General features: G+C 39.7%; 1 protein-coding gene and 1 long non-coding RNA gene across 2 annotated transcripts in view; one reads left to right on the top strand and one right to left on the bottom strand.

Annotated features, from left to right (window-relative positions):
* The window catches only part of ZDHHC14 (zinc finger DHHC-type palmitoyltransferase 14), a 645,017-nt gene that overhangs the window by 450,885 nt on the left and 174,234 nt on the right, over positions 1-19,898 (top strand). The gene's annotated exons all lie outside the window — the stretch shown is intronic.
* LOC126640435 (uncharacterized) lies at positions 1,834-19,898 on the bottom strand. The gene is made up of 3 exons (XR_007629038.1): positions 19,790-19,898; positions 4,259-4,406; positions 1,834-4,070 (listed from the first exon to the last, which is right to left on the bottom strand). It is a non-coding gene; the product is annotated as an uncharacterized LOC126640435 (long non-coding RNA).

The raw sequence follows: 19,898 nt of genomic DNA on the forward strand, positions 1-19,898 counted from the left end.
AGTAACTTTTTTGCAAAATATCTCAATTGCAGTGAAAGTTCAGCCCCCAACTGAGAAAACACAAACTTTACTTCAAAAAAGAATTGTGTTGACTAGCTGCCAGCAGGGATAGGAATAACAGAAGGAGATAAAGGACAGCATACTGGAGAGGCTTGCTAAAAACCCCTGCCATTGGTGCGGCCTAAACAATGACAAATGTTACTTCAAGCAAAGAAAAGGCAAACAATCCTTACAAAACTCTCAGTAGAACTAAGGCCATTACTGCCAAGGCATCCCCATTTTTTTAGGAGTTTCTCATGAGCTGTGTGAACTGTGTAAGTCATACCAGCATAACAGTAGGTAACCAGCCATACCTTTGCTTCACCTACTTTACAGCCTGAGGGAATTCAGAGCTTTACATTTCCCTGCTGGCAAATGCTCTTTGTCTTGCTGGCACATTAACTCACTTCTGGCCTGCCATGTATTTTAGTCTCGCTGACAACACTCGTATGGCCTTAAAATCAACCAACAGCCTCTGCTTCCACTGAAGTTATGCTAAAATATGCAACGTGCCATTACAATGCCTCTGTTTTGCTGCTGGCTTTTAGGTAGACTGTAGGAACTCACCTTCACAGTCGAAGGTTGCATAGAAACTTCTGTTCACCCAGCTCCCTTGCTGGCCTGGAAGCTGTTTTGCTCCTGTGCTGCCCCAAGGCTGTACCCCGAGCCCACAGCCAGAGCACCTGCAGCCGCTGAAGCACGTTGGGGCAAACCAGGAAAGCCCTGGAGTGCTGAGTGGGATCAGCTGGGGGGATGCTCTCATGGCCAGCAGAGAGGGCCCAGCACAGCAGTGAGACTGGGTGCAGGAAGGTGTCCATTAACAGAAAGAAATGCTCCCAGAGGACCAAGGGTGTCAAGCAGAACCGCTGGCTGCACAAGATAGCATGGAGAACTGATGGAGTGAGAGCAATGGTGTACGTGCTTTTCCTGGACCTGTCTCACAAAGGCCCAGGGGACAAGGGAGAGATGCTTACAAACACTTTTTTTTAAAATCTGTTTCACCTGGCAAATCAGGTTTTTTGGAAGGTTAGCTTAATTAATCTGTGATGCTAAAGAAAGAGAAATGATTTGGAGGTACAGAATGAGGCCTGAAAATGATGAAGATCAAAAAAGTTGCATTGTGATATGTTGTTGCAGACTTCAAATCCACCTCAGGACAAGGTCAAGCACATTCTAAAGTCATATAACGTTAAGTGGAATGTAAGCATGTCTTTGAAGTTCATCATATGCTCTAAAGGATTTCTTGAATTTTTGTATCACACAGAAACTTTAAAAAAAATTGCCGAGCATTTTCGTGCCATCCTTCTGCCCACAGGTAACAGTCACTGAATGTCTCTACATACCCTGGCTCTAGAAAGTAGTTTCCTATTTTCTGAAGTTCATTTTAAATGGTACAACATAATGAAACAGCAAAGTTATTTCATTATAGGTTTTTTACCTTTTTTTGGATTGCTGTTTCTATTCTTTTTGCAGACATATTTAGAGTAGTTGTATCAAAAGCGTAGAAAGCAGCACTCTCAGTGTGGAATACTTGCTGCTGCTTTTTACTTCTGTCTTATTTTTCATTGAAATTCAAGCAAACAGAGCCTTCATTTGATACTTACCATAGAAAATAATACTAAAATGAAGGGGGGGAAATCCTTTGAACCTCAAAATAGAGGTGAGAAGTTGACATTATTTTTGTCTTTGGTTTGCAAAAAGTCTCTTTAAAAAGAGAAAGGAGCCTCAAAGGGAACTTCAGTCCAATAAGCTTTATTCTTTTTACAGCATAAAAATTAAGTTTAAAAACTCTTTTTGTTCTCATCTGAGTAATACATTACATTTGTTTAAATAACTAAATGTATAAATAATAAACATTTTGTAAATCTTCATCTGAAATAGTGATATTGAAGGAAACTCTTTGAAGTGCAGATAATTCCCCCCATGGTCTCCTCCCCCCGAATCTTCTTCAGATCTTGCAGAGCGCTTTGCTGATTCCCCAGAGGCACTTTTGGTCCATTGAAGATTCTAGTTGAAGTAAAGAAAGATGTTTAAATGTTTTAACTGAGTTTTTGGGGTAGCACTGAATTAAAACTGCACATCTTTCATTTTCCCAGACTTTAACCACTCTGTTATTTAAGCTTCAAAGTTCAATTCACAGAAGAATTATTCATATTTCATAGCTTGACTAAGGATCTTTTTCCCTTATTTGGTTTTTTTCATTCTCAGGCAAGTGGAAGAGACAGATGCTATGAGCAGAGTGTATGTGTATGTGTTGTTTGTGAAAAACACCCTGAGGCAGGGTATTCAGACCTGACTGTTAGGTCAGTGGGCTTCTGCTTCAGACACTCACCCGGAGACGTATTAAAGATGCTTGACACTTTGGAAGGTCACTGGCTTTACAACATTATGTATTTGAAAAGCTTTATTAAAATCTTCCCTTCCTGGGGATCTTGTCCCACTGTTTATCCACAGAACAGAGTTGCATCATAAGTGTTTTAGAGTTTACCAAGAAGCATATGTCAGTCACAGTGGTGAACAGTCAGTCTATGGATTAAAAGTGAATTCTTGCATCTTTAGTTTTCCTAAATTTTCTGAAACTGTTGGCAGCATGACGACATGGGACTGGGGCATAGTGGAGAAAAGAGGTTATAAGATGCAAACTCCTGTTGTTCAGGGACTAGGTTTCAATCATTTCAACTCATTTAAGTTAATGGATGTCGCTACTGGTCAATGAACCTGCATTCGTACATCAATATCATGGGATCAGAGACATTTCTCCTGGAGAAAAGGAGTCAAGTCACTCTGTAATGCTAACACTTTTTAGTCACTGCTGTCTTAACCTAATTGGATCAAACTAGTGGGAAAATAGACTCTGACCTATTAAACCTCCTCAGCTACCCATGCCCAATGACCTGTGATGACTGAAGGGAGTAAGAAAATTATTTTTATTTAAAAACATCAATTTAGAAAGGCTTTTAAAAATAGTGTTTATAGGAAATAGCAAATGTTAGCATTACTGATTAGTTTAAAACAGAGTACAATAATCCATTTTTTTAACTAGTTTTCCAAATTGCTGGAAAAAATAACAGAGAGATGTTGTCTGTGGAGAGGTAAATGCTTCCTTGTAATTGTTTTGGATTTCGCTCTAACCTTTAATGAATTTATTCTTGTAATGACAAGAACATTCTTTTTATTCCTGCACTTACGTTAGGAAAGTTAACGTGGAAGAACGAGGCATCTGGGAACTCAGCGGAGTTTTGTTTTGACAAATGACCTCATTGACCACGTTGACAAACACCAACTGTACTGACAAATGACCGAACCACAGATGTTCATGTTTCATACAGCTCTGATTTAAGCCTTCACTACCTCCCACTTGCCTGTTGCTGCCCCTTTCCTGCGGCTCTGCTGGGCAGACATTTTTGTGTGAGCTCTTCAAATAAAAAGAACCAGGGAAACTCACACTGCATGTTTCAATGGGTTACACTAGCTTGGCTGATTTTGCCTGAATCAGATGACCCAAGCTCTCACACAAACTGCTGCAGCAGCAGCAGAACAGCAGTGACCCTTCCAGATCAGGCAGTTGCCATACACTGCTGGCCTTGGCGACCAGGCGTGTCATGAGAGAGAGATTCACTGGCACCTGCCTTCCCCTCCCTTCCCCAGTAACATTTAAATACCATTCACACTGCCTGATTCCTGAGGCAGAGATTCTCAGAATTGGAGGCCCCGCATTCCTTTGGCAAAGCAGTTGTGATTTGCTCCCTCCTCTTTATTTCCAGTGAGTGCATTCAGTGTGAAGGCAACCCTGTGTTAAACACTGTCCTGACGATTCCTGTAAGCATTTGCTAGTGGTTGCCACAGGGATTGAAGTCTGCTGAGAGCTGAGCATAACAGTAGGTTGCCTCATGCCTTCCCACAGACTCTACGTGTGCATGTGGACACTGTATCTCCTGTCATCGGGAACGTAGGTAGGATTCTTCTGAAGGAGACGTGGGTCCGTGTAACAGAGAGGGAGGAGGCCTGGGTGAGATAATTTCCCCCATCACCTGTAGAAGGAGAGGAGAGATGAGTAATGAAAGGGGCACAGGGTCAGTCAAGGTGGGAAGCTGAAGGAGCAGTGAGTGTGTGCCAGTATTTTGATCTGAGAAGACAGAATGTTCCAATTCCTAAAAAACATGACCTCAGCACCATACGGCACTCACGCTTCCTCCTTTGATCCACCAAGCAGACTTACCCAATACGTGGGGTAAGAGACGAGGAGAGAGATTGTGGCAGTGCGCAAGCTCAAGCTCTTCAGCAGTGGTACACCACTTGTTTTCCTCTTCTGTGACAGCAGGCACCAGATGCATCACCCTTACAAACCACAGTGCCTTCACACGTGTCTTGCAAGATGTGAGAAAGGAGACAGAACATGTGAAAGTGAATGACAGAAGGGCAGTCAATCCCCGAGACTCCCTTCTTGTGAAAATATGGGCTTCGTTTTGAAAGAGTCCATGAGCAAGGAGTACTTTGCTCTGAAAATAAACAAATTCTGAAACTGCCTTGTGCTTGGAAAATGATAGTGTAACTAACATTGGTTTAAATGCAAATTCACTGAAATCTTCACTGAGTTTCCCAATGGCTGCTTTGCGATAAAGCAAATGGTACAGGAAAAAGTCTTTTGATAGTCATTTGAGCATTTACATAAGCACAGAATGAAAGTCAGCTATTGCATGAACTCTCTCAGTATAAATATAGAGTTGTAATTTTAGGGTTTGGATTTTTTTTTAATGTCTTCTCAAAAATTATGGATTTTCATTGATAAGCAGTCTTTTCATACTAAAGAAAATGTTGGTTTGGATATAAATGTTACCCTTGCAGGTTTCAGAGGCCTCTGAGTTTTGGGGGTTGGGGAGAAACAACCTCTATCTGGGGGAAGGAGAGAGTAAACTTACGATAATGGAGAAAGGACACAGCTAATATGGCAAGGGAGAAAGGGACAGGAAAACAGTGTGCATTAGAGAGAAATCTGTTTAATGTTGGTCCACTTGTCTTTGCCCATATTAAAACGCTGGAGCACTGACTTTTTCCTGCGCTGTTTAGTGCAAGGTCAGTGATTGTTAAAGCACTGTGTCTATCATTTTCCTGCAAGACCCCCATTCTCACCTCAGTTGCTGCTCTCTGAACTCTCTTCTACCTCGGTCTCCTGCCCACTCTGTTTATCCAGCTCATGTTTTAGTGCCTGTGATTCCTGCCCTTCACAGATGGCATGGAAACAGTAAAATTTTTCATTTCTATTCTTGCTTATTCATGACTTTGTTCTGACAAGGCTTCAGAATGAACAGTAATAGTACACTTCATTATAAGTCTTGAAAACAAAGAATTTAAATCAATGCAAACAGTCTTTCTGTGGGAATAACTCTACTCACCTCAAAGCAGTTTTCAACCTTTCTTTAGATTGATTGATTTTTTTTTTTCCCCTCCACCATTATTATGCCCTGTTATAATGTCCTGTTATTCTTGTACTGTGTTTCAACCTGATTTAGGACAATATTCTGAGAGTGAATACAGATATTCAGGTGTGGTACCAGAGAGTAGAGCTTATTCCAAAGACTACTTATCGCTATGTGTTATAGTGTGCACTGCATGAAAATAAATCTTACTTTGCTGATACAAACTGTGTCAGTATTAGGGGTTTGCAATACTGAAGTTTCTTCAGTGCAGCGTGAACTCCTCTTGCATTCCAGGACCCACAGGATCAAGGGGCAAGGATCCATGTCTTGTTACTGGATAGTAAAATACCATGCCCATAGTAGGGTAGGCATAAATAGGATATAACAACACTTCCATGACTTTTTCCTCACACTAATTAGGACTCATCTGGGCCGATACTGATGTGTGCTTCTTCTCTGGTCTCCTTATGGTGGCATAACTCATTATTTTGGTTCACACACCTTAATAATATGCAAGGAGAAATTTGGAAACATAAATGCATTTCTAAGAATATATAGCTAATCATTGCTCTGAAACTGATTTCACAGAGTATCCATAATGCCTGGTATCACAAATGCTCCACTGAGACAGTGTTAGAAGAGAAAGAGGGTTTTACATTGACATTAATTTGAGGAGAAATGGGATTCACAGGAATGGAAGAGCAGTAAGAAAACAAGAGGTTGATTTCAGAGACTGCAAATAGGTAAGCCTTCTGAAAGGCTGAAGGGAAAATATAGTCCTTCCTTCTCATGTGAAGGAATAATCTGAAAGCAGCCTGTAGACCTTTAGAGGTCATCAAATGCACAGACAGGAGTCAGTAGGAGACCGGAATTTGCTGATTAATATTACACAAACTTGCTACTTTCCATTTGAAGGAGCTCCAGAAAAGCCCTGATGGCAACCACGGTTTGTCCTAAGGCATTTAGCAAGGGAGGGACATGTCACTTCAAACCAGTTCCTGATTCAGTACCCCCTGAGCATGAAGAAATGAAACACTGCAAGAATGTGTGGCTCCTATTGCTTCATTTGCACACTGCTCAGGTCTCAAATCTATTAACACAGCTCCAGGAAATCTTGAATTCCAAATGTCTGACTGCATTGAGCTTTGCACTTGACTAATCAAGTCAAACATTGTCTGCTAATCAGATTTACAGGTGTGAACCTGTCAGCATGTGGGGATAGGCCACGTAAACATGCAAAGAGATTCAGATAGCTGCCCAGTAATATCTGAAATTACAACCTGACCAAGAGAGCTGAGTATTGGATTCCTAGGCTTCAAGCACAGTGATAGAGGGATTGAGTGAATTACCCATATTTTCTTCCACATACCGTGCTTCTGATAACTGGTATTTTGAAAATTCTGTTCCTTAGGAAAAGAAATCATCAAGTAGTCCATATTCTTGGATAATCTGTACTTCCACGTAAAATGCCCAAAAGCAGAGGCCAAAGGAGGAGGAAGTTATGTGGGATCAAAAATGGAGGTTCTATTAAAAAAGAGGCACTTAGGGATAAAATTCCCCTTGGACTGTTTGCACACAGACATATTCCCTACACAGATACTTCCTAGTGTCCAGTATTGTTTCATTTGTTTATCAGTGACTCGGATAAAGGGATTGAGTGCCTCCTCAGCAAGTTCACTGGGAGGGACAGCCAATACCCCAGAGTGTTCTGTGGTCACTCAGAAGTGTCTTGACAGGTTGGAGGGACGGTCAGAAGGGAACACCTTGAAATTCAGCAAAGGCCAGTGCAGGGTCCTGCACCTGGGTAAGAATAAACCCCTGCACCAGCACAGGCTGGGAACCAACCAGCTAGAAAACAGCAGTTTGTTGTCCACCTAGGGGTCCTGGTGGACCACAAACTGTCCACAAGCCAGCAGTGTGTCCTGGTGGCCAAACAGGCCAATGGTATCCTGGGGTGCATTAGGAACAGTGTGTCCAGCAGGTTGTCGTGGTTTTGCCCACCAGCCCATCCCTGGGGCTGAAGATGGTTTTGTCCAGCTGATTCCCGGACAAAAAACCAATCAAAAAGTTCAGTGATGCCTTTGCTAATTACATCTTTAAGAAAACGGAAGAGAAAGTTGGTCGCAGTTGAAATTAGGGGCAGCAGCCATGTAGAAGGGTAGCTGGCCCGAGGAGGGCCAAGGCCCCTCCTCCTGGCTTGGGCCGGGGCAGGTGCAGCACTGAAGCCTCCCTTCTCTTTGTGAGAGTGAAGAAAAAAGTTTAAAAAGACGAACTGCTTAGATGAGAAACCGCTGCAGAAGAATCCCAGCCATGAGATAACAGGACTTGCTGTCATACAGCTGAAGCTGCAAATAGTGAGAGAGAAGAAAACTCGAGGAGAGCTGCTTTTCTCCCTTTCGCTCTCCCCTCTCCCTTCAGCAGGGTAAAGACTGAAAAATAAAACCCTGCCACTTGTGAAAATTTGTTGGGGTGAAACCCCCATGCGGCTCACAGAGGAGCTTGTGGATGCAATTCAGAGATTTGTGACTTAACAGAGAGAAAGCCTATGCTGGAGTAAAGCTGCTCAGATGAGGCAGAGTCCTGTTGAAGATTTATGACCCTGAGGGGGATGACGACTTCATTGGAACAGAGAAACGGTTCGGTAGGGATGTTGGGATCCATGCCAGTTGGTGCTGGAGATTTCAGGATCCTGAGAGAACCTACGCTGCTAAGAAAAATGGCTCGGGTAGGGATGTTAAGACGGCGACCCTGAGGGGAATGAGAACTCATGCTGATAAAAAAAATGGCTCAGGTGGGATATTGGGATCCGAGTAAGGGATCCAGACTAGACCCATGCCGAGAAGTCAGTCAAGGACTGTTCTCCATGGGAGGACTTCCATAGGAAACAGGGGTGAACTCTTAAACCATTATCCCCTGTAACCCTGTGGAAGAAGATCCATAGTAAGCAAGTGTCCCCTTGCAAGCCTATGGAAGGAGACCCTTCAGGACCTGGGTAACCCTCAGCCTTCGGTTTTAACCCAGGAGGGGGGTAGGCCCAGCCCTGGAGGCCAACACAGAATAAGAGAGAGATAAAGTTAGGTTCCAGCTACACGAAAGTGCTGCAGAGTTACTGGAGAGAGAGAGAGCTGGAATTCGAGAATGGAAAAGGACTGCTTCTCCTCCTTAGACTGATATAAAGGGAAGTGGGGGGAGAAGTATCTTCTGTAAATACATAATACCTTTTATTTAAGTAGAATTCTTGTAAATATAATTCTTTAGTTTTAGCTTGTTAATAATAAATACTCATACTTTTTTTAATTCAGTCTCTTTTTGTCTGCATAAACCTTCTCTCAACTAATAGTAATTGTATGGGGAGTGTAAAAGTAAATTGAGCCAGGGCAAAACCACGACACAGGTCAAGGGAGGTGATCCTGCCCCTCTACTCAGCCCTTGTTAGACCCATTCTGGAGTGCTGTGTCCAGTTCTGGGCTTTCCAGTTCAAGAAAAAAAAAAGAACTCCTGGAGAGGGTATAGTGGAGGGCTACGAAGATGATTAGGAGTCTGGAGCATCTCTCTTCTTGGGAAAGACTGGGGAAGCTGGGCGTGTTCAGCCTGGAGAAGAGACAACTGAGAGGCTATCTTATCAATGCATAAATACCTCTTAAGGATGGATGTCAAGAGGATGGGACCAGGCTCTTTTCAGTGGAGCCCCGTGACAGGACATGAGGCAACGGGCACAAACAATGTATGATTGCAACATTGTTTTCTTTTGTTATTGCAGCAATGAGATTTTTTTTATTATTGTGAAGTTACTGTAAATTTTTTAAAGGAAATCAAGGCATATTTAACTTAAAATAATTACAAGGCTCCATACATAGTGTATATCATAGTAGGCCATCTGTAGTTGCCTTTGACCATACTGTGTGATCAAACATGTATGTTTTAATAACTGTACATTATTAATTGTCTTGTATGTCATCTGGAGGAAAATGTTGCCTTCCTGCTGCATAGGTGTCACAAGTTAAAGCTTTAGGATGCTGAACTAAGAGGAGTAACAGATACGTAATTTAATCTGTAATACTCTGAAAAGTGCCCCATCTATGAACAAAATTATTACTTATGGTTCTGTGTAAAATGTGTTTCTAGACTGTGTTCCTGAATGTAGCTGTGATTCTGTTAGATGGACAAACCTTCTTCAAGTCTAGTTTATTGCTGGCAGAGGCTGCAGTAAGAACCCTTGCACATGATCTCTAGGAAAGTTATTCTGCTGCAAACTGCAAAGTCTGAACGTTACTACAGTTTTTACTGTAACTATTACTCAGTTTAAGCAGAGCTCATGCTTTGCTCTATGACAACCTTTTATGGAGCTTTTTTACATAGAGAATTTAGCCTGCTGAGATCTGAGACATTTCAGTATCTCCTCCAGGAAAATTATAGATTGCAAGTTTAATTGAGAAAGACTGACTATAAACTGATCCCAGGAATTACTATTGCTAATTACATTTCTCCTTTAGTAATTAAGAAACTCTGAAGTATTTCATACATTAGGTGTTTGCCCTCAGTTCCAATGAGAAATACTATATGTTTTCTGGGGACAAGAACAAATATTATATTTAAAGGCAATAATACAGTCTAATACCATTGTTAATATTATTTATTGTATAATTATTTTTCAGACTTCTGTAGGTATAATTGTCTTTATGTTTGGGGAAGCTTGAGAAAACTGGAGGTTGAGACTTTCCACTTCATATTTCCTCATAGCATTGGGGAAGGTGGGAATTAAGCAAACCTTACTTTTCCATACATAAATCATACAGAGCGCAGATTCACTGCTCCCTCCAGTTCCTGACATGACAGAGGAGAGATCTATACAAATTTGTGAGTAATGTTGAGTAATTATTTTAAGGCAAATATACTCTTGTCTAATACAGAAAAGATGGGACTCATTTTGAAAATGCATGACAAATCATGCCTTGTCTTCTAGATTATGCATCTCTATTAATTTAGAAATGTTACAGAAGTGGCAAGTGAGGGCTTACTTTGACCTATGATGGCCAAGGAATTCCTACTAAAATATCTTAGTAATAAGATATGGATAATTTATGATCAAGAATTACCATGAACACTGTTAAAATAATGCTTTGGAGACTGTATTAATTGTAATTGCAGATGGCTAGAGTTCTTTGAGGGCTAAAATTTCCTTACAATGTCCTTCTTTTGTGTTGTTTTTTTTTGGGGGGGTTTAGGGGGCTTTGTTTGTTTATTTGGTTGGAGGTTTTGTTTATTTCGGGTTTTGGCAGGGGGGTGGGGTGTGGTGTTGGGGTGGGGGTTTTTTGTTTATTCTCAGTAAAGAAATTATTTTGCACTCTTTTCCAGCAATCTGTTCACAGTTTGGACAGATTCACATTTCTTGTTCTTGAAAAGAGAATGTACTAGATACAAATTCCCCACCAGCTAGAGTTTCCTCTTGAGGCTGTGAAGACGAAGGTACAGTCATTCCCAAAATATGTGCTGCCAGTCTCAAAAAGTATTTTCTCCTTATTTGGAAGGAGATATAGAAAATAAGTCACATGAAATATACTGAAGGTGAATATAAAATCCAGAGTATTTGTTACCTGAACTCATAAAAGACACTGAACAACTGTCCTTGCTTCATTGGTTTACTGCAAAGAGCTGAATCTTTTAGTTTTGACTTCGCAAATTGAAAAATGCTAAGTCAAGTGAAATCCCATGTGACTTGGACTTTGGCTGGAATCATGATGTCATCACCTGGAACTCCTTCATTGGTTTAATGACTTATTAATGTGGCTTTTTTCCAAGCTGTTGCTTTTGGCATCAGATAGCCAGCTTTCTTTTTAAAAGTCATCTTTTTCATTTTGCAATTGCTGAAAGAGCATGAAAACAGAATCCATACTTTACTAAAATATTTATCCCAGATTATTAAGTTTTTTTAACCTCATAATCTGCAATGAAGCCTCCTAGTCCCTTGGAACCCAACTTAATACTTCTGGATTATATTGTGGTTGTTATTTGCTCTTTTGTTTTGGGTTTTTTTTTTTTTTGTTTGTGTTTTTTGCTGTTTGATAGTTCAATTGAGTGGAAGTAATCTTGTTAATTTAGTGAATTTAACCAAATGGGTCAAGCAGCAGAAGAGCAGAATAAGTATTTGTAGTTGTACCTTAGAATTTTTCTAACTATTGATAAATCTGATACCAGCACATACTTACAATTTAAGTTGACCAGTGTTATTTACTAAGAGTCTCCATCTCTGTGAGGTTTCTTCATCTCTTTGCTAAAGGTAAGAAGTGAAGAGGCCTGAGAGGAGTATAAAACATATACCCAGTGCAGGGTATACGCCTGCAAGTGAGTGGGGAGCATGGAGGTGCACATCACAGGCGAAAATGCTCATTATCCTCAGAGCTGCTAGGCAGAGAACCATAATTTAGGCTGTTCTTCATGTCTGCTTTCCAATACCACAGGCCACTCTGACTCCTGTGACACAAAGGCAGTGCCACCCCTACCTAACTAGCAGAGTAAGAAAGATGGAGAAGAATTTATGACTGTTATCATATTTTGGGAATGACTTCCAGGTGAGAAATAACTGCACTACCATGGTTCTCTCTGGGGAAGCAAAGACCAAAGATGGTGACAATCCAAATCTGTGAACCTATGAGATACATGGAGAAGTGAACAAGGAGTTATTGCTTTTTCCAACACAAGAAATAGATGCTGCTACTGGAACTAGCAAATGGCTGGTTGAAAGCAACGATAAGAGATGCTTTTTAACAAAACGTTGTAATTTGGATCTCCTCATGTAAAAAAAAAAAAAACTCAGAAGTATATATGAGTTTCAAAAGCAATTAGCAAGATTCCTACAAGAGGAGTTTGTGATGCAACCTCTGGCTTTAAAAGTACCTGTGTTCTTCTATTGTGCTCCAGGCATCTGCTGTTAAGAGGTAGCATTGCATGCCAGACAGATTTCTGTTATGTTCTCTCAGTGCTGCTCCTCTTCAGGTGCAACTGCAGCCCGCAGTTCAGATACATGATTGCAGCGTGACAGTAACTACAACCTCGCAGGGTTTGACATAGGCTGCTGGGCCCATCGGGGATCCTGCATAATGTTTGGCAGCTGAAAGCTCTTATCTACAGGGGTTGTAGTTATGCCTCTGAATTGTCGTGCTCCCAAGTGAATTCAACAGGCAAGTTGAGGCAGATCTAGCCAAGGAGGGCAACGCTTGCCTACTCCTCTGCCAGAGGCTGTAGCCACAGCAGCAGGGGCAGCAGATCAGCGTGCCTGTCTGCACCTCAGCCAGCTCTGTTCACAGCTTGCCACAGTAGCAAAAGCCTCCGGTAACAACGCTGAGATGGGCTGAAGCGCCTGCATGCACTACGTTCCATGGTAATCCAAGGCAGAGAGGTGAGTCCAGGGAAACACAGGGAATAACATCCTAAATTGCTGCAGCTAGATTTGTCAGACTTCGTCTGTTAGTTCCCTTAAATGCATGAACTTGGAAAAGCGCTTGTTACAGAAAAAGATGATTACTGATGGAGAGTTTCTCTGGTGGTTCTGCTGTGGATTATAAAGTTTTCACTGCTCCAGGAAGCAGCTAAATCTTCAGTCTCATTTTTGTTGTTTCTCATGGAATGCTGACTTATCTTTAAGTAACATACTGCTTCGCTTTGTGCATTCCTATCCTTCACAGGGAAGAAGGTGGAATGGCTTTTTTTCAAAAACGAGGTGATTTTAAACTACTCAGTGACCTGCTTGTCCTTACAGATCAGCCATGATACCACATGATACCTGGGAGCAGGCTATTAATTACAAGATTGCACTGTTAGCAGCATACGTGCTTTCAGTTCTCTTGCACACCACCAGTTTTCATCCGATTCCTGTGAGAGTCTATAATGTAAAAATTCACTTGGTTGATTTTTAACCTCATAAGTTGATATCTCATTTGAGAGATAAACAGTGCCAGAATCTCACTACAGAAGCTATGGTATATCTTTCTCTCCAGAATTATATCAGTTTGTTGTGAGACAGATTTCTGAAGAGTCTCAAAGTCAATAAACCTTTTAAATACATTTTAGTAGCCATATTACAGGCTTAATATCTGTGAGAAGACAGGTTATTAAGGGAAAGACTTACCTGGCTGAGCACCAAAACATTGTTAGACACGTACAATGCAAACAGAGGCGGCTTCATGTATTTTTTTTCCAGGAAAGGCAGTAATTGCTCAGCTGATCATATCTGTAATTCCTAAATTATTCAGTAGGAGGGGAGCAGGGGAGCTCTGGTCATCTCTGAACAAAGCCAAACATCCTCATTTCCTGACCTGTCAGTATTCCTGTTTCAAAACCCAAACCATTAGTTGAGTGCATCACCTTGGGCAACTTCTTCAATCCCATCTTCCTGTATCCCAAATGAGTAACCTATCCACAGGATACTCAGTTGATCCATACAAATGTGTTATTACCTGCTCAGTATCTTTTTTTGTTATTGTAAAAGTGATGACATTAAGTTTACGGTGCCTGGTGATAATTTGTGCAACTAATTAAAGTCTGGGGTGGGTTGTACTTCTTTTTAAAATGCTTAATCAGTCACACAAATGCTACCTCCATTCATGAAAGCAAATGCTAAAATAAATAGCTTCTGATAATTTATGCTTTAAAATAATAAAAAGCCCAAGGAAGTTAAGTGTCAACCTAATGTTAACTTTGAATATAAAACAGTTTGCTGAAACCAGGAAGCAATTAAAACATACTGTTTTATAGAGTCCTTTATAGCAAGATAGTTTTTATAGGTCTATGTCTGCTTTTATTTTGGAGGGTGAGCCATAGTTCAGTTTTGCCCAGGAAATAACAAATGGGACTAAGAACACATCAAAAATGCGGATGTTTTCAGGAGGTAAGTGTGTGGTGGCTTTTTGTGGGGAAGAGGGAGTGAATAAATCCAGCACGCAAACCTTGTCGTTACTAATTCTTTAAGGAAAGGACTGCATGCCTTTCAGGGTCTCCAATGTACTCCAGTATGTACATATCTGTCATGGATGCTGGCTCATCCAAAGTGTCCTTGCACAGAGTGTATGGTTCTCTTGCCCTTGTCACATGGTGCTTAAGAGATGTGCTTTTCTTTACAACTAAAAAATTAAATAATTGGCAACTGTGCTTCTCAAGAGACACATAAGAATAATGATAAATGTGATTATGCTAATAAATATGAAAATCACACAGAAGCAGCAGGCCAGATATAATTCCTTTTTATTTTTCCCCTTTTAACACGTATCTCTTATCCACATGGGGAGCCAGTGTTTTCTATGAATTTATACTTTGAGTGTATGCTTTGCTTGATGGGACCCCTGCAGGAACAAAAGGGATTTAAAATTAAATCATACCTGCTATTGTAGCTGGGTACAATATTGCTGTGTTGGAAAGTGTTAGTGGCTTCTGTCAAGTAAGCCTGTGATCTCCAGGCCATTGCATCTCCAAGTAAGGGTGCTAAACACCCCTAAATCTGGCTGAAGGGAAGGCTTGATTAAGGCTCTTTATACCAATTAAACACTTGGAAAGATTAGGAGTTTCTTTCACTAGCAAAAGGCTTCATGTTAGGGACTAATTAGAAGTCTGAGTTCACCAACTACAGGTAGAGGTACAAGGTGCTTGTTTGGCTTTAACAGGGAACAGAGGAAAGAAAAGCACTCTGGGGCACAGAACAGACTGGAAAGGCAAACTTGGCAATCATGAGTGTGAATATCACCTAGGTTTGTTTTGTGTTTGGAGATACAGGATTGCATGTGTTTTCAGTAAGTCAGTAAAACTGCATCAGAGAGCAGACCTGATTGCATCATTCCTTTCTCCTTTTAACAAAAGTGCTTCCTGGTTTTCTTTCACTGCCAGCGCTAACATGTCCCTTGGGCCAAACAGCATATGCAAATGGCAAAGCTTACTTATGAATTTTCAGACAATGAAAGAGAGTATCTGAATAATTTGTGTTATAATTAATTAGAAATATGTGTGCTGCTAGCAATTAGTCACTCAACATGAGTTTTTTTGGGAAGCCCTAATAACCTTCACATAAAGTATTATAGGCTTTCAACACTTTCCGTGCAATCAAAGGTTACTGAGTACAACGCATTGTTCATATCGGAGACCCTTAGTAGAGAAAATATGGAAGGAAAAGTGCCTTATTTGCTGGTATACACTTCTGAAATTTCCTCCAGTGGAAGCTGCCACATTATATCCTTTCAAAAAAAAATGTATCCTCTCTCAAAATCATTGCCATGTCCTAGTTTTTCAGTGGGACAGAGACAACTGCCCTAACACTCAGAATGTCTTTTCCAAAATAACTGTCATCACCCACTTTCCTCCATGGGATGTGGATAACAGTCCTTACTAACAAAGACTAGTCTCTATCCCCATTTGCTCTTTGTTGTTTTTTCTCTCAGGCACGTGGTGTCAAAAGCTTCTGTAATTCCTCCTCAAGGCAACTTTACTTTGTTCCCATTGCTTTGGGAAAAAAATCAAATACGGTGACCAAAAAGAAAAATAGGAGGCAGTAGTTATTTTGAAAACATCTTTTGAAAACAAAGTAATTCTTCTTGAGCTTTCCTGTACAGAAAATCTTAAAAAGATAAACCCCCAAAACTAGAACAGCAAGATTATACGCTGTTTTCTTCCTCAATGACAACCTAAATAAAGAAAAAAAGAAATAACTTTTTTAAAATATTTTTTTAAAAATCATATACTCTGTTGATTTAATTCTATGTCTTTGTTATATGTTATACATTATCTGCAGCATGTACTGTCAGGCTTGATTCTTTCTTGCTATGTTGATAAGGAATTACTTTATATTTTTAGTTTAAATTTCTTTATTAGACAATGTAGTCTAGTGCTATTAGATATTGCTATTTACTTTTGTTCTTTATGTCCATTAAATCAGACAGATGCCTTATTTTTGTTTATGTCACCATTTCTTCCTACTTCCTTTCTTAGCAAATCATTGTCATACCCAGACCAGCAGACAATGTGGTCGTGCATGGACCTTAGTCAAGGCTACTATGAACTTTATGAACTTCTGTAGAGACATTCAGATAAAATTGTTAACAGTAGAGAAAATTATGAAGTAAATTTTACTGAGAAATTGAATTTTCTTCCTATATTTATTCTCAAAACTAGTCCAATTGTTATAGAACAGAATACATAAAAACCTCTATATAGGAAACATTCTTTCCCACTACTTTGTTTCACACTTGAGCTAAGCATATCTAACTTGAACATTTTATGATGACACAAATTTTCACTTTTGTTTCCAGACTGAAGCACAGGCTCTATCCATTATTGCCATGGCTTTTTTAAGTAATTCCAATTTCAAAATTCCACACATCCATTATTTAAAATAAGCATGGAAGAACATTAATTTCAGTTCCTTAACTTTCTGCAATACAATTTTTGCAGACAGTTTGGGTACATTAAAACAGAATCTAAATATATGGTTTTAGACGGCCACCCTTATCCTGCCCCAATAAATCACCCAAGCAGCAGTCAGTGAGGTCGTCAGAACCTGTCAGAAGACTTGTTGCTTCTAATTTCCGCAATTCATAATCTATGGTAACATAATTTTTCCCAGATAATAACGTAAACTAGATCTTACCAACTGACTTGTAAGTGAAAAAGATGCTACTGTGGTCCAACTCACTTACACGGGCTACCCTTTAGCCCACAGCAATAGGAAGGCAAAGGACTGCAAGGACAAACTGGAGTCTGGCTGTTTGCAATGAATCAGCACAGGACACGAAGGCTGAATGGATGTCAGCATAACCTGTTATCCCCATAAGCTCCCTTAAATTCCCCATAAAAAAATCACTCTGTCAAATAAGAATGAAGGGAAAAATCAAGGCAAGATGACGATTCAGGACAACTGAAAGGATCAGAAAGAGTATTAAAAAGGGCTATAATAGAAAAGCCCAAGTATATGGATTAAAGCAGGTATGTTACTTGCTAAGAGTGTAAAGTATTAAGAGCTAGTTAAGTACAACCAATTAAAGTTCTTCTTCTATTAAATATAAGAAATAGTTATTAATATTACAATTTTTACACCTTTAAATGGACTGATGGCATTTTTCAAAAAGGATAGAGAAGAATGACCTTTCACAACCTACTGGTGTAACATTGCTAATGACTGGCTTGTCCTAAGAATGTGTCCCATTGATTTTAATGGCACTACTCATGTGAACAGGTTTATATAACTGAATGCAAGTTTGAATATCTGAGTCTTAAATTAGAAAAGAACATAATGAGGCAAACAATGAGGCAAGTTAAATGAGCATTATAAAATATTTCAAGTTAATATTTTTTCCCTAATGTCACAATGTAAGGATAAGAAAGGAATCATCTGCTCTGCTAGAAATTTCAAACATCATCTTCTTTAAATAACAAATAGGCAACTATTTAGATTAAAGACTTTTCATACAAGCCAGAAGATTCAATGACCCATTCACCTCAAGAATTTTGGAAAATATTTGTTTACTTCTTACATTTTGTATACTAACTTTTATTTAAATTGTCTTTCTGTTTTAATTCCCAACCTAGTAAAATAAAATAATTAAAATATGTTTGTATAACTTTTAATAACAGCTAGAAACATTTTTTTTCTTGTAAGAAAATATTGTCCCTGACATACTTCTTATGGGAACAAAAAGCAAAGGAGAAATTACAGCAGCTATAAATCAGTTTTGTGGTTTTGATAATTTAATACATTTTTCACGGTTTGCTCTCTCTGTCTGGCATCCTCATAACAACTCAGTTGGCATGCAGCTTTGCAATTTCATCTCTTTCCTCCACTCTCTTTTCCTTCCCAGTATCATATACTTCAAAGGAGTTTAGATTCCAAGAAGTGTTTTACCAGGTGTACAAGCCAAAGGCTCATCTTTTAATCCCTTGCATTTGCATGATCCAATTCTGCAGATTAAAAATTATTTCATTCTTGTATTGTATGGGCAGAGCAATGAATATTATTGTAGAGTTAGTAACTCTAAGTAGCTATGCTGATGAGCTAACTTAATCCTTTGGAAGGGGATAATAGGGTAATAAAGCACGAAGGAATAATCTTAGTCATGTCTCTCTGGTATTCTGACAATTGCACCCTGTTCAAAAGTAGTCTCATGCAAAGTCACCAAAGAAAAAATGACTGTAGTCGTCAACTGCACAGATGAGGGAAACGTCCACGGCTGTGTCAGTCATTTTAATGAGTCACAGGAGAAGGGAAAGTGGAGGAACAAATTAAAAACAACAGTATTTTTCTCCCTTCCCCCAACAGAAGAAATGAGAATAGTTACAATTTCATTTGCTTTTAAAGCACAGCACTTGGGTAATAAACGACTCCTGCAAATGTGCTGAGCAAACACCTCCGCATTCATCAATATGCGGAAGCTGTTTATTGCCTCATAAACTTGGAAGCAAGTGATATTGTCTCTTAAATCAATGGTTGCATGGACATCCTAGGCACTGTAACAGAACAGTACATCCAGACAATGCTGATACTTAAATTAATGGTTCTAGTAATGACTGTAAGGTGCTTTGTGACTACTAAAAAAGTTAGATATAGATTAAGACTATGCCTAGGACACAACGTATATGTGTTGTGACAGGGACGTGTGTATGTATGTGTCTTGCTATAGTTTTTATTACTGTTTATTACTTTGGGATAAAAACTTACTACTCCATGCAGTTTTGATTTGAATGTGGGTTGGGCTGCCAGTACTAATAAGGTCAGACTTGGTTTAAGCCTAGTTTATGCACAAACCCAGTTTCTAAATCTGTGGGAAAGATGGCTTTGCTTGTGTTAGCTTTATCAATTTTAAACCAGATTAAAGAACCAACAATAATCAGAATTCCATGGTATCCATTATCTGAAAATTATTTATAAACACTATGTAATTAGCTGACATTGCACTGTAAGTTTCTGATCTGCAGTGTCTCAAGCTGATCCTATCTTCTTTATCTGAAAGGAAGGGAATATGCAGCTCAAAGGCATTTCTCCTGCTATGCAACTGTTAGCATTCGAGGTACAAAGTTAGTGTAGGAGAAGCTGTGACAAGAATCAAGGAAGGACTGACTGATCAAGGACTGTGTTTCGCTCTCTGCTACTTGCAGTGTCTATATTGCAACAAGAAGGACTAATTGCTTCCTGAGCAACCGTAACTTTAATAACAGCAGTGAAATGAAGCAGAATGTGAATTAGACTTCCACGTAAAATTAGCCACCTTACTATATGCCATGGGTCCCAGGCAAACGTGAGTAGCTTATGTTTTTCACGCTGTTGAGGAAAACTAATTTAGCAGTAATATAGGTACACTTACCCTTGTTGCTGTCACATCTTCTCAAGGCAATCAGCCATGCTGCTAGAACATCCCCTATTTTGCAGAATAGTAGAACAAAGGTACTGAAAGAAAAAATATTCCATCTCAG

This window comes from Myiozetetes cayanensis, unplaced genomic scaffold (assembly GCF_022539395.1).
Source record: "Myiozetetes cayanensis isolate MyiCay16 unplaced genomic scaffold, myiCay2020 scf2-11, whole genome shotgun sequence".
Taxonomy (NCBI): domain Eukaryota; kingdom Metazoa; phylum Chordata; class Aves; order Passeriformes; family Tyrannidae; genus Myiozetetes; species Myiozetetes cayanensis.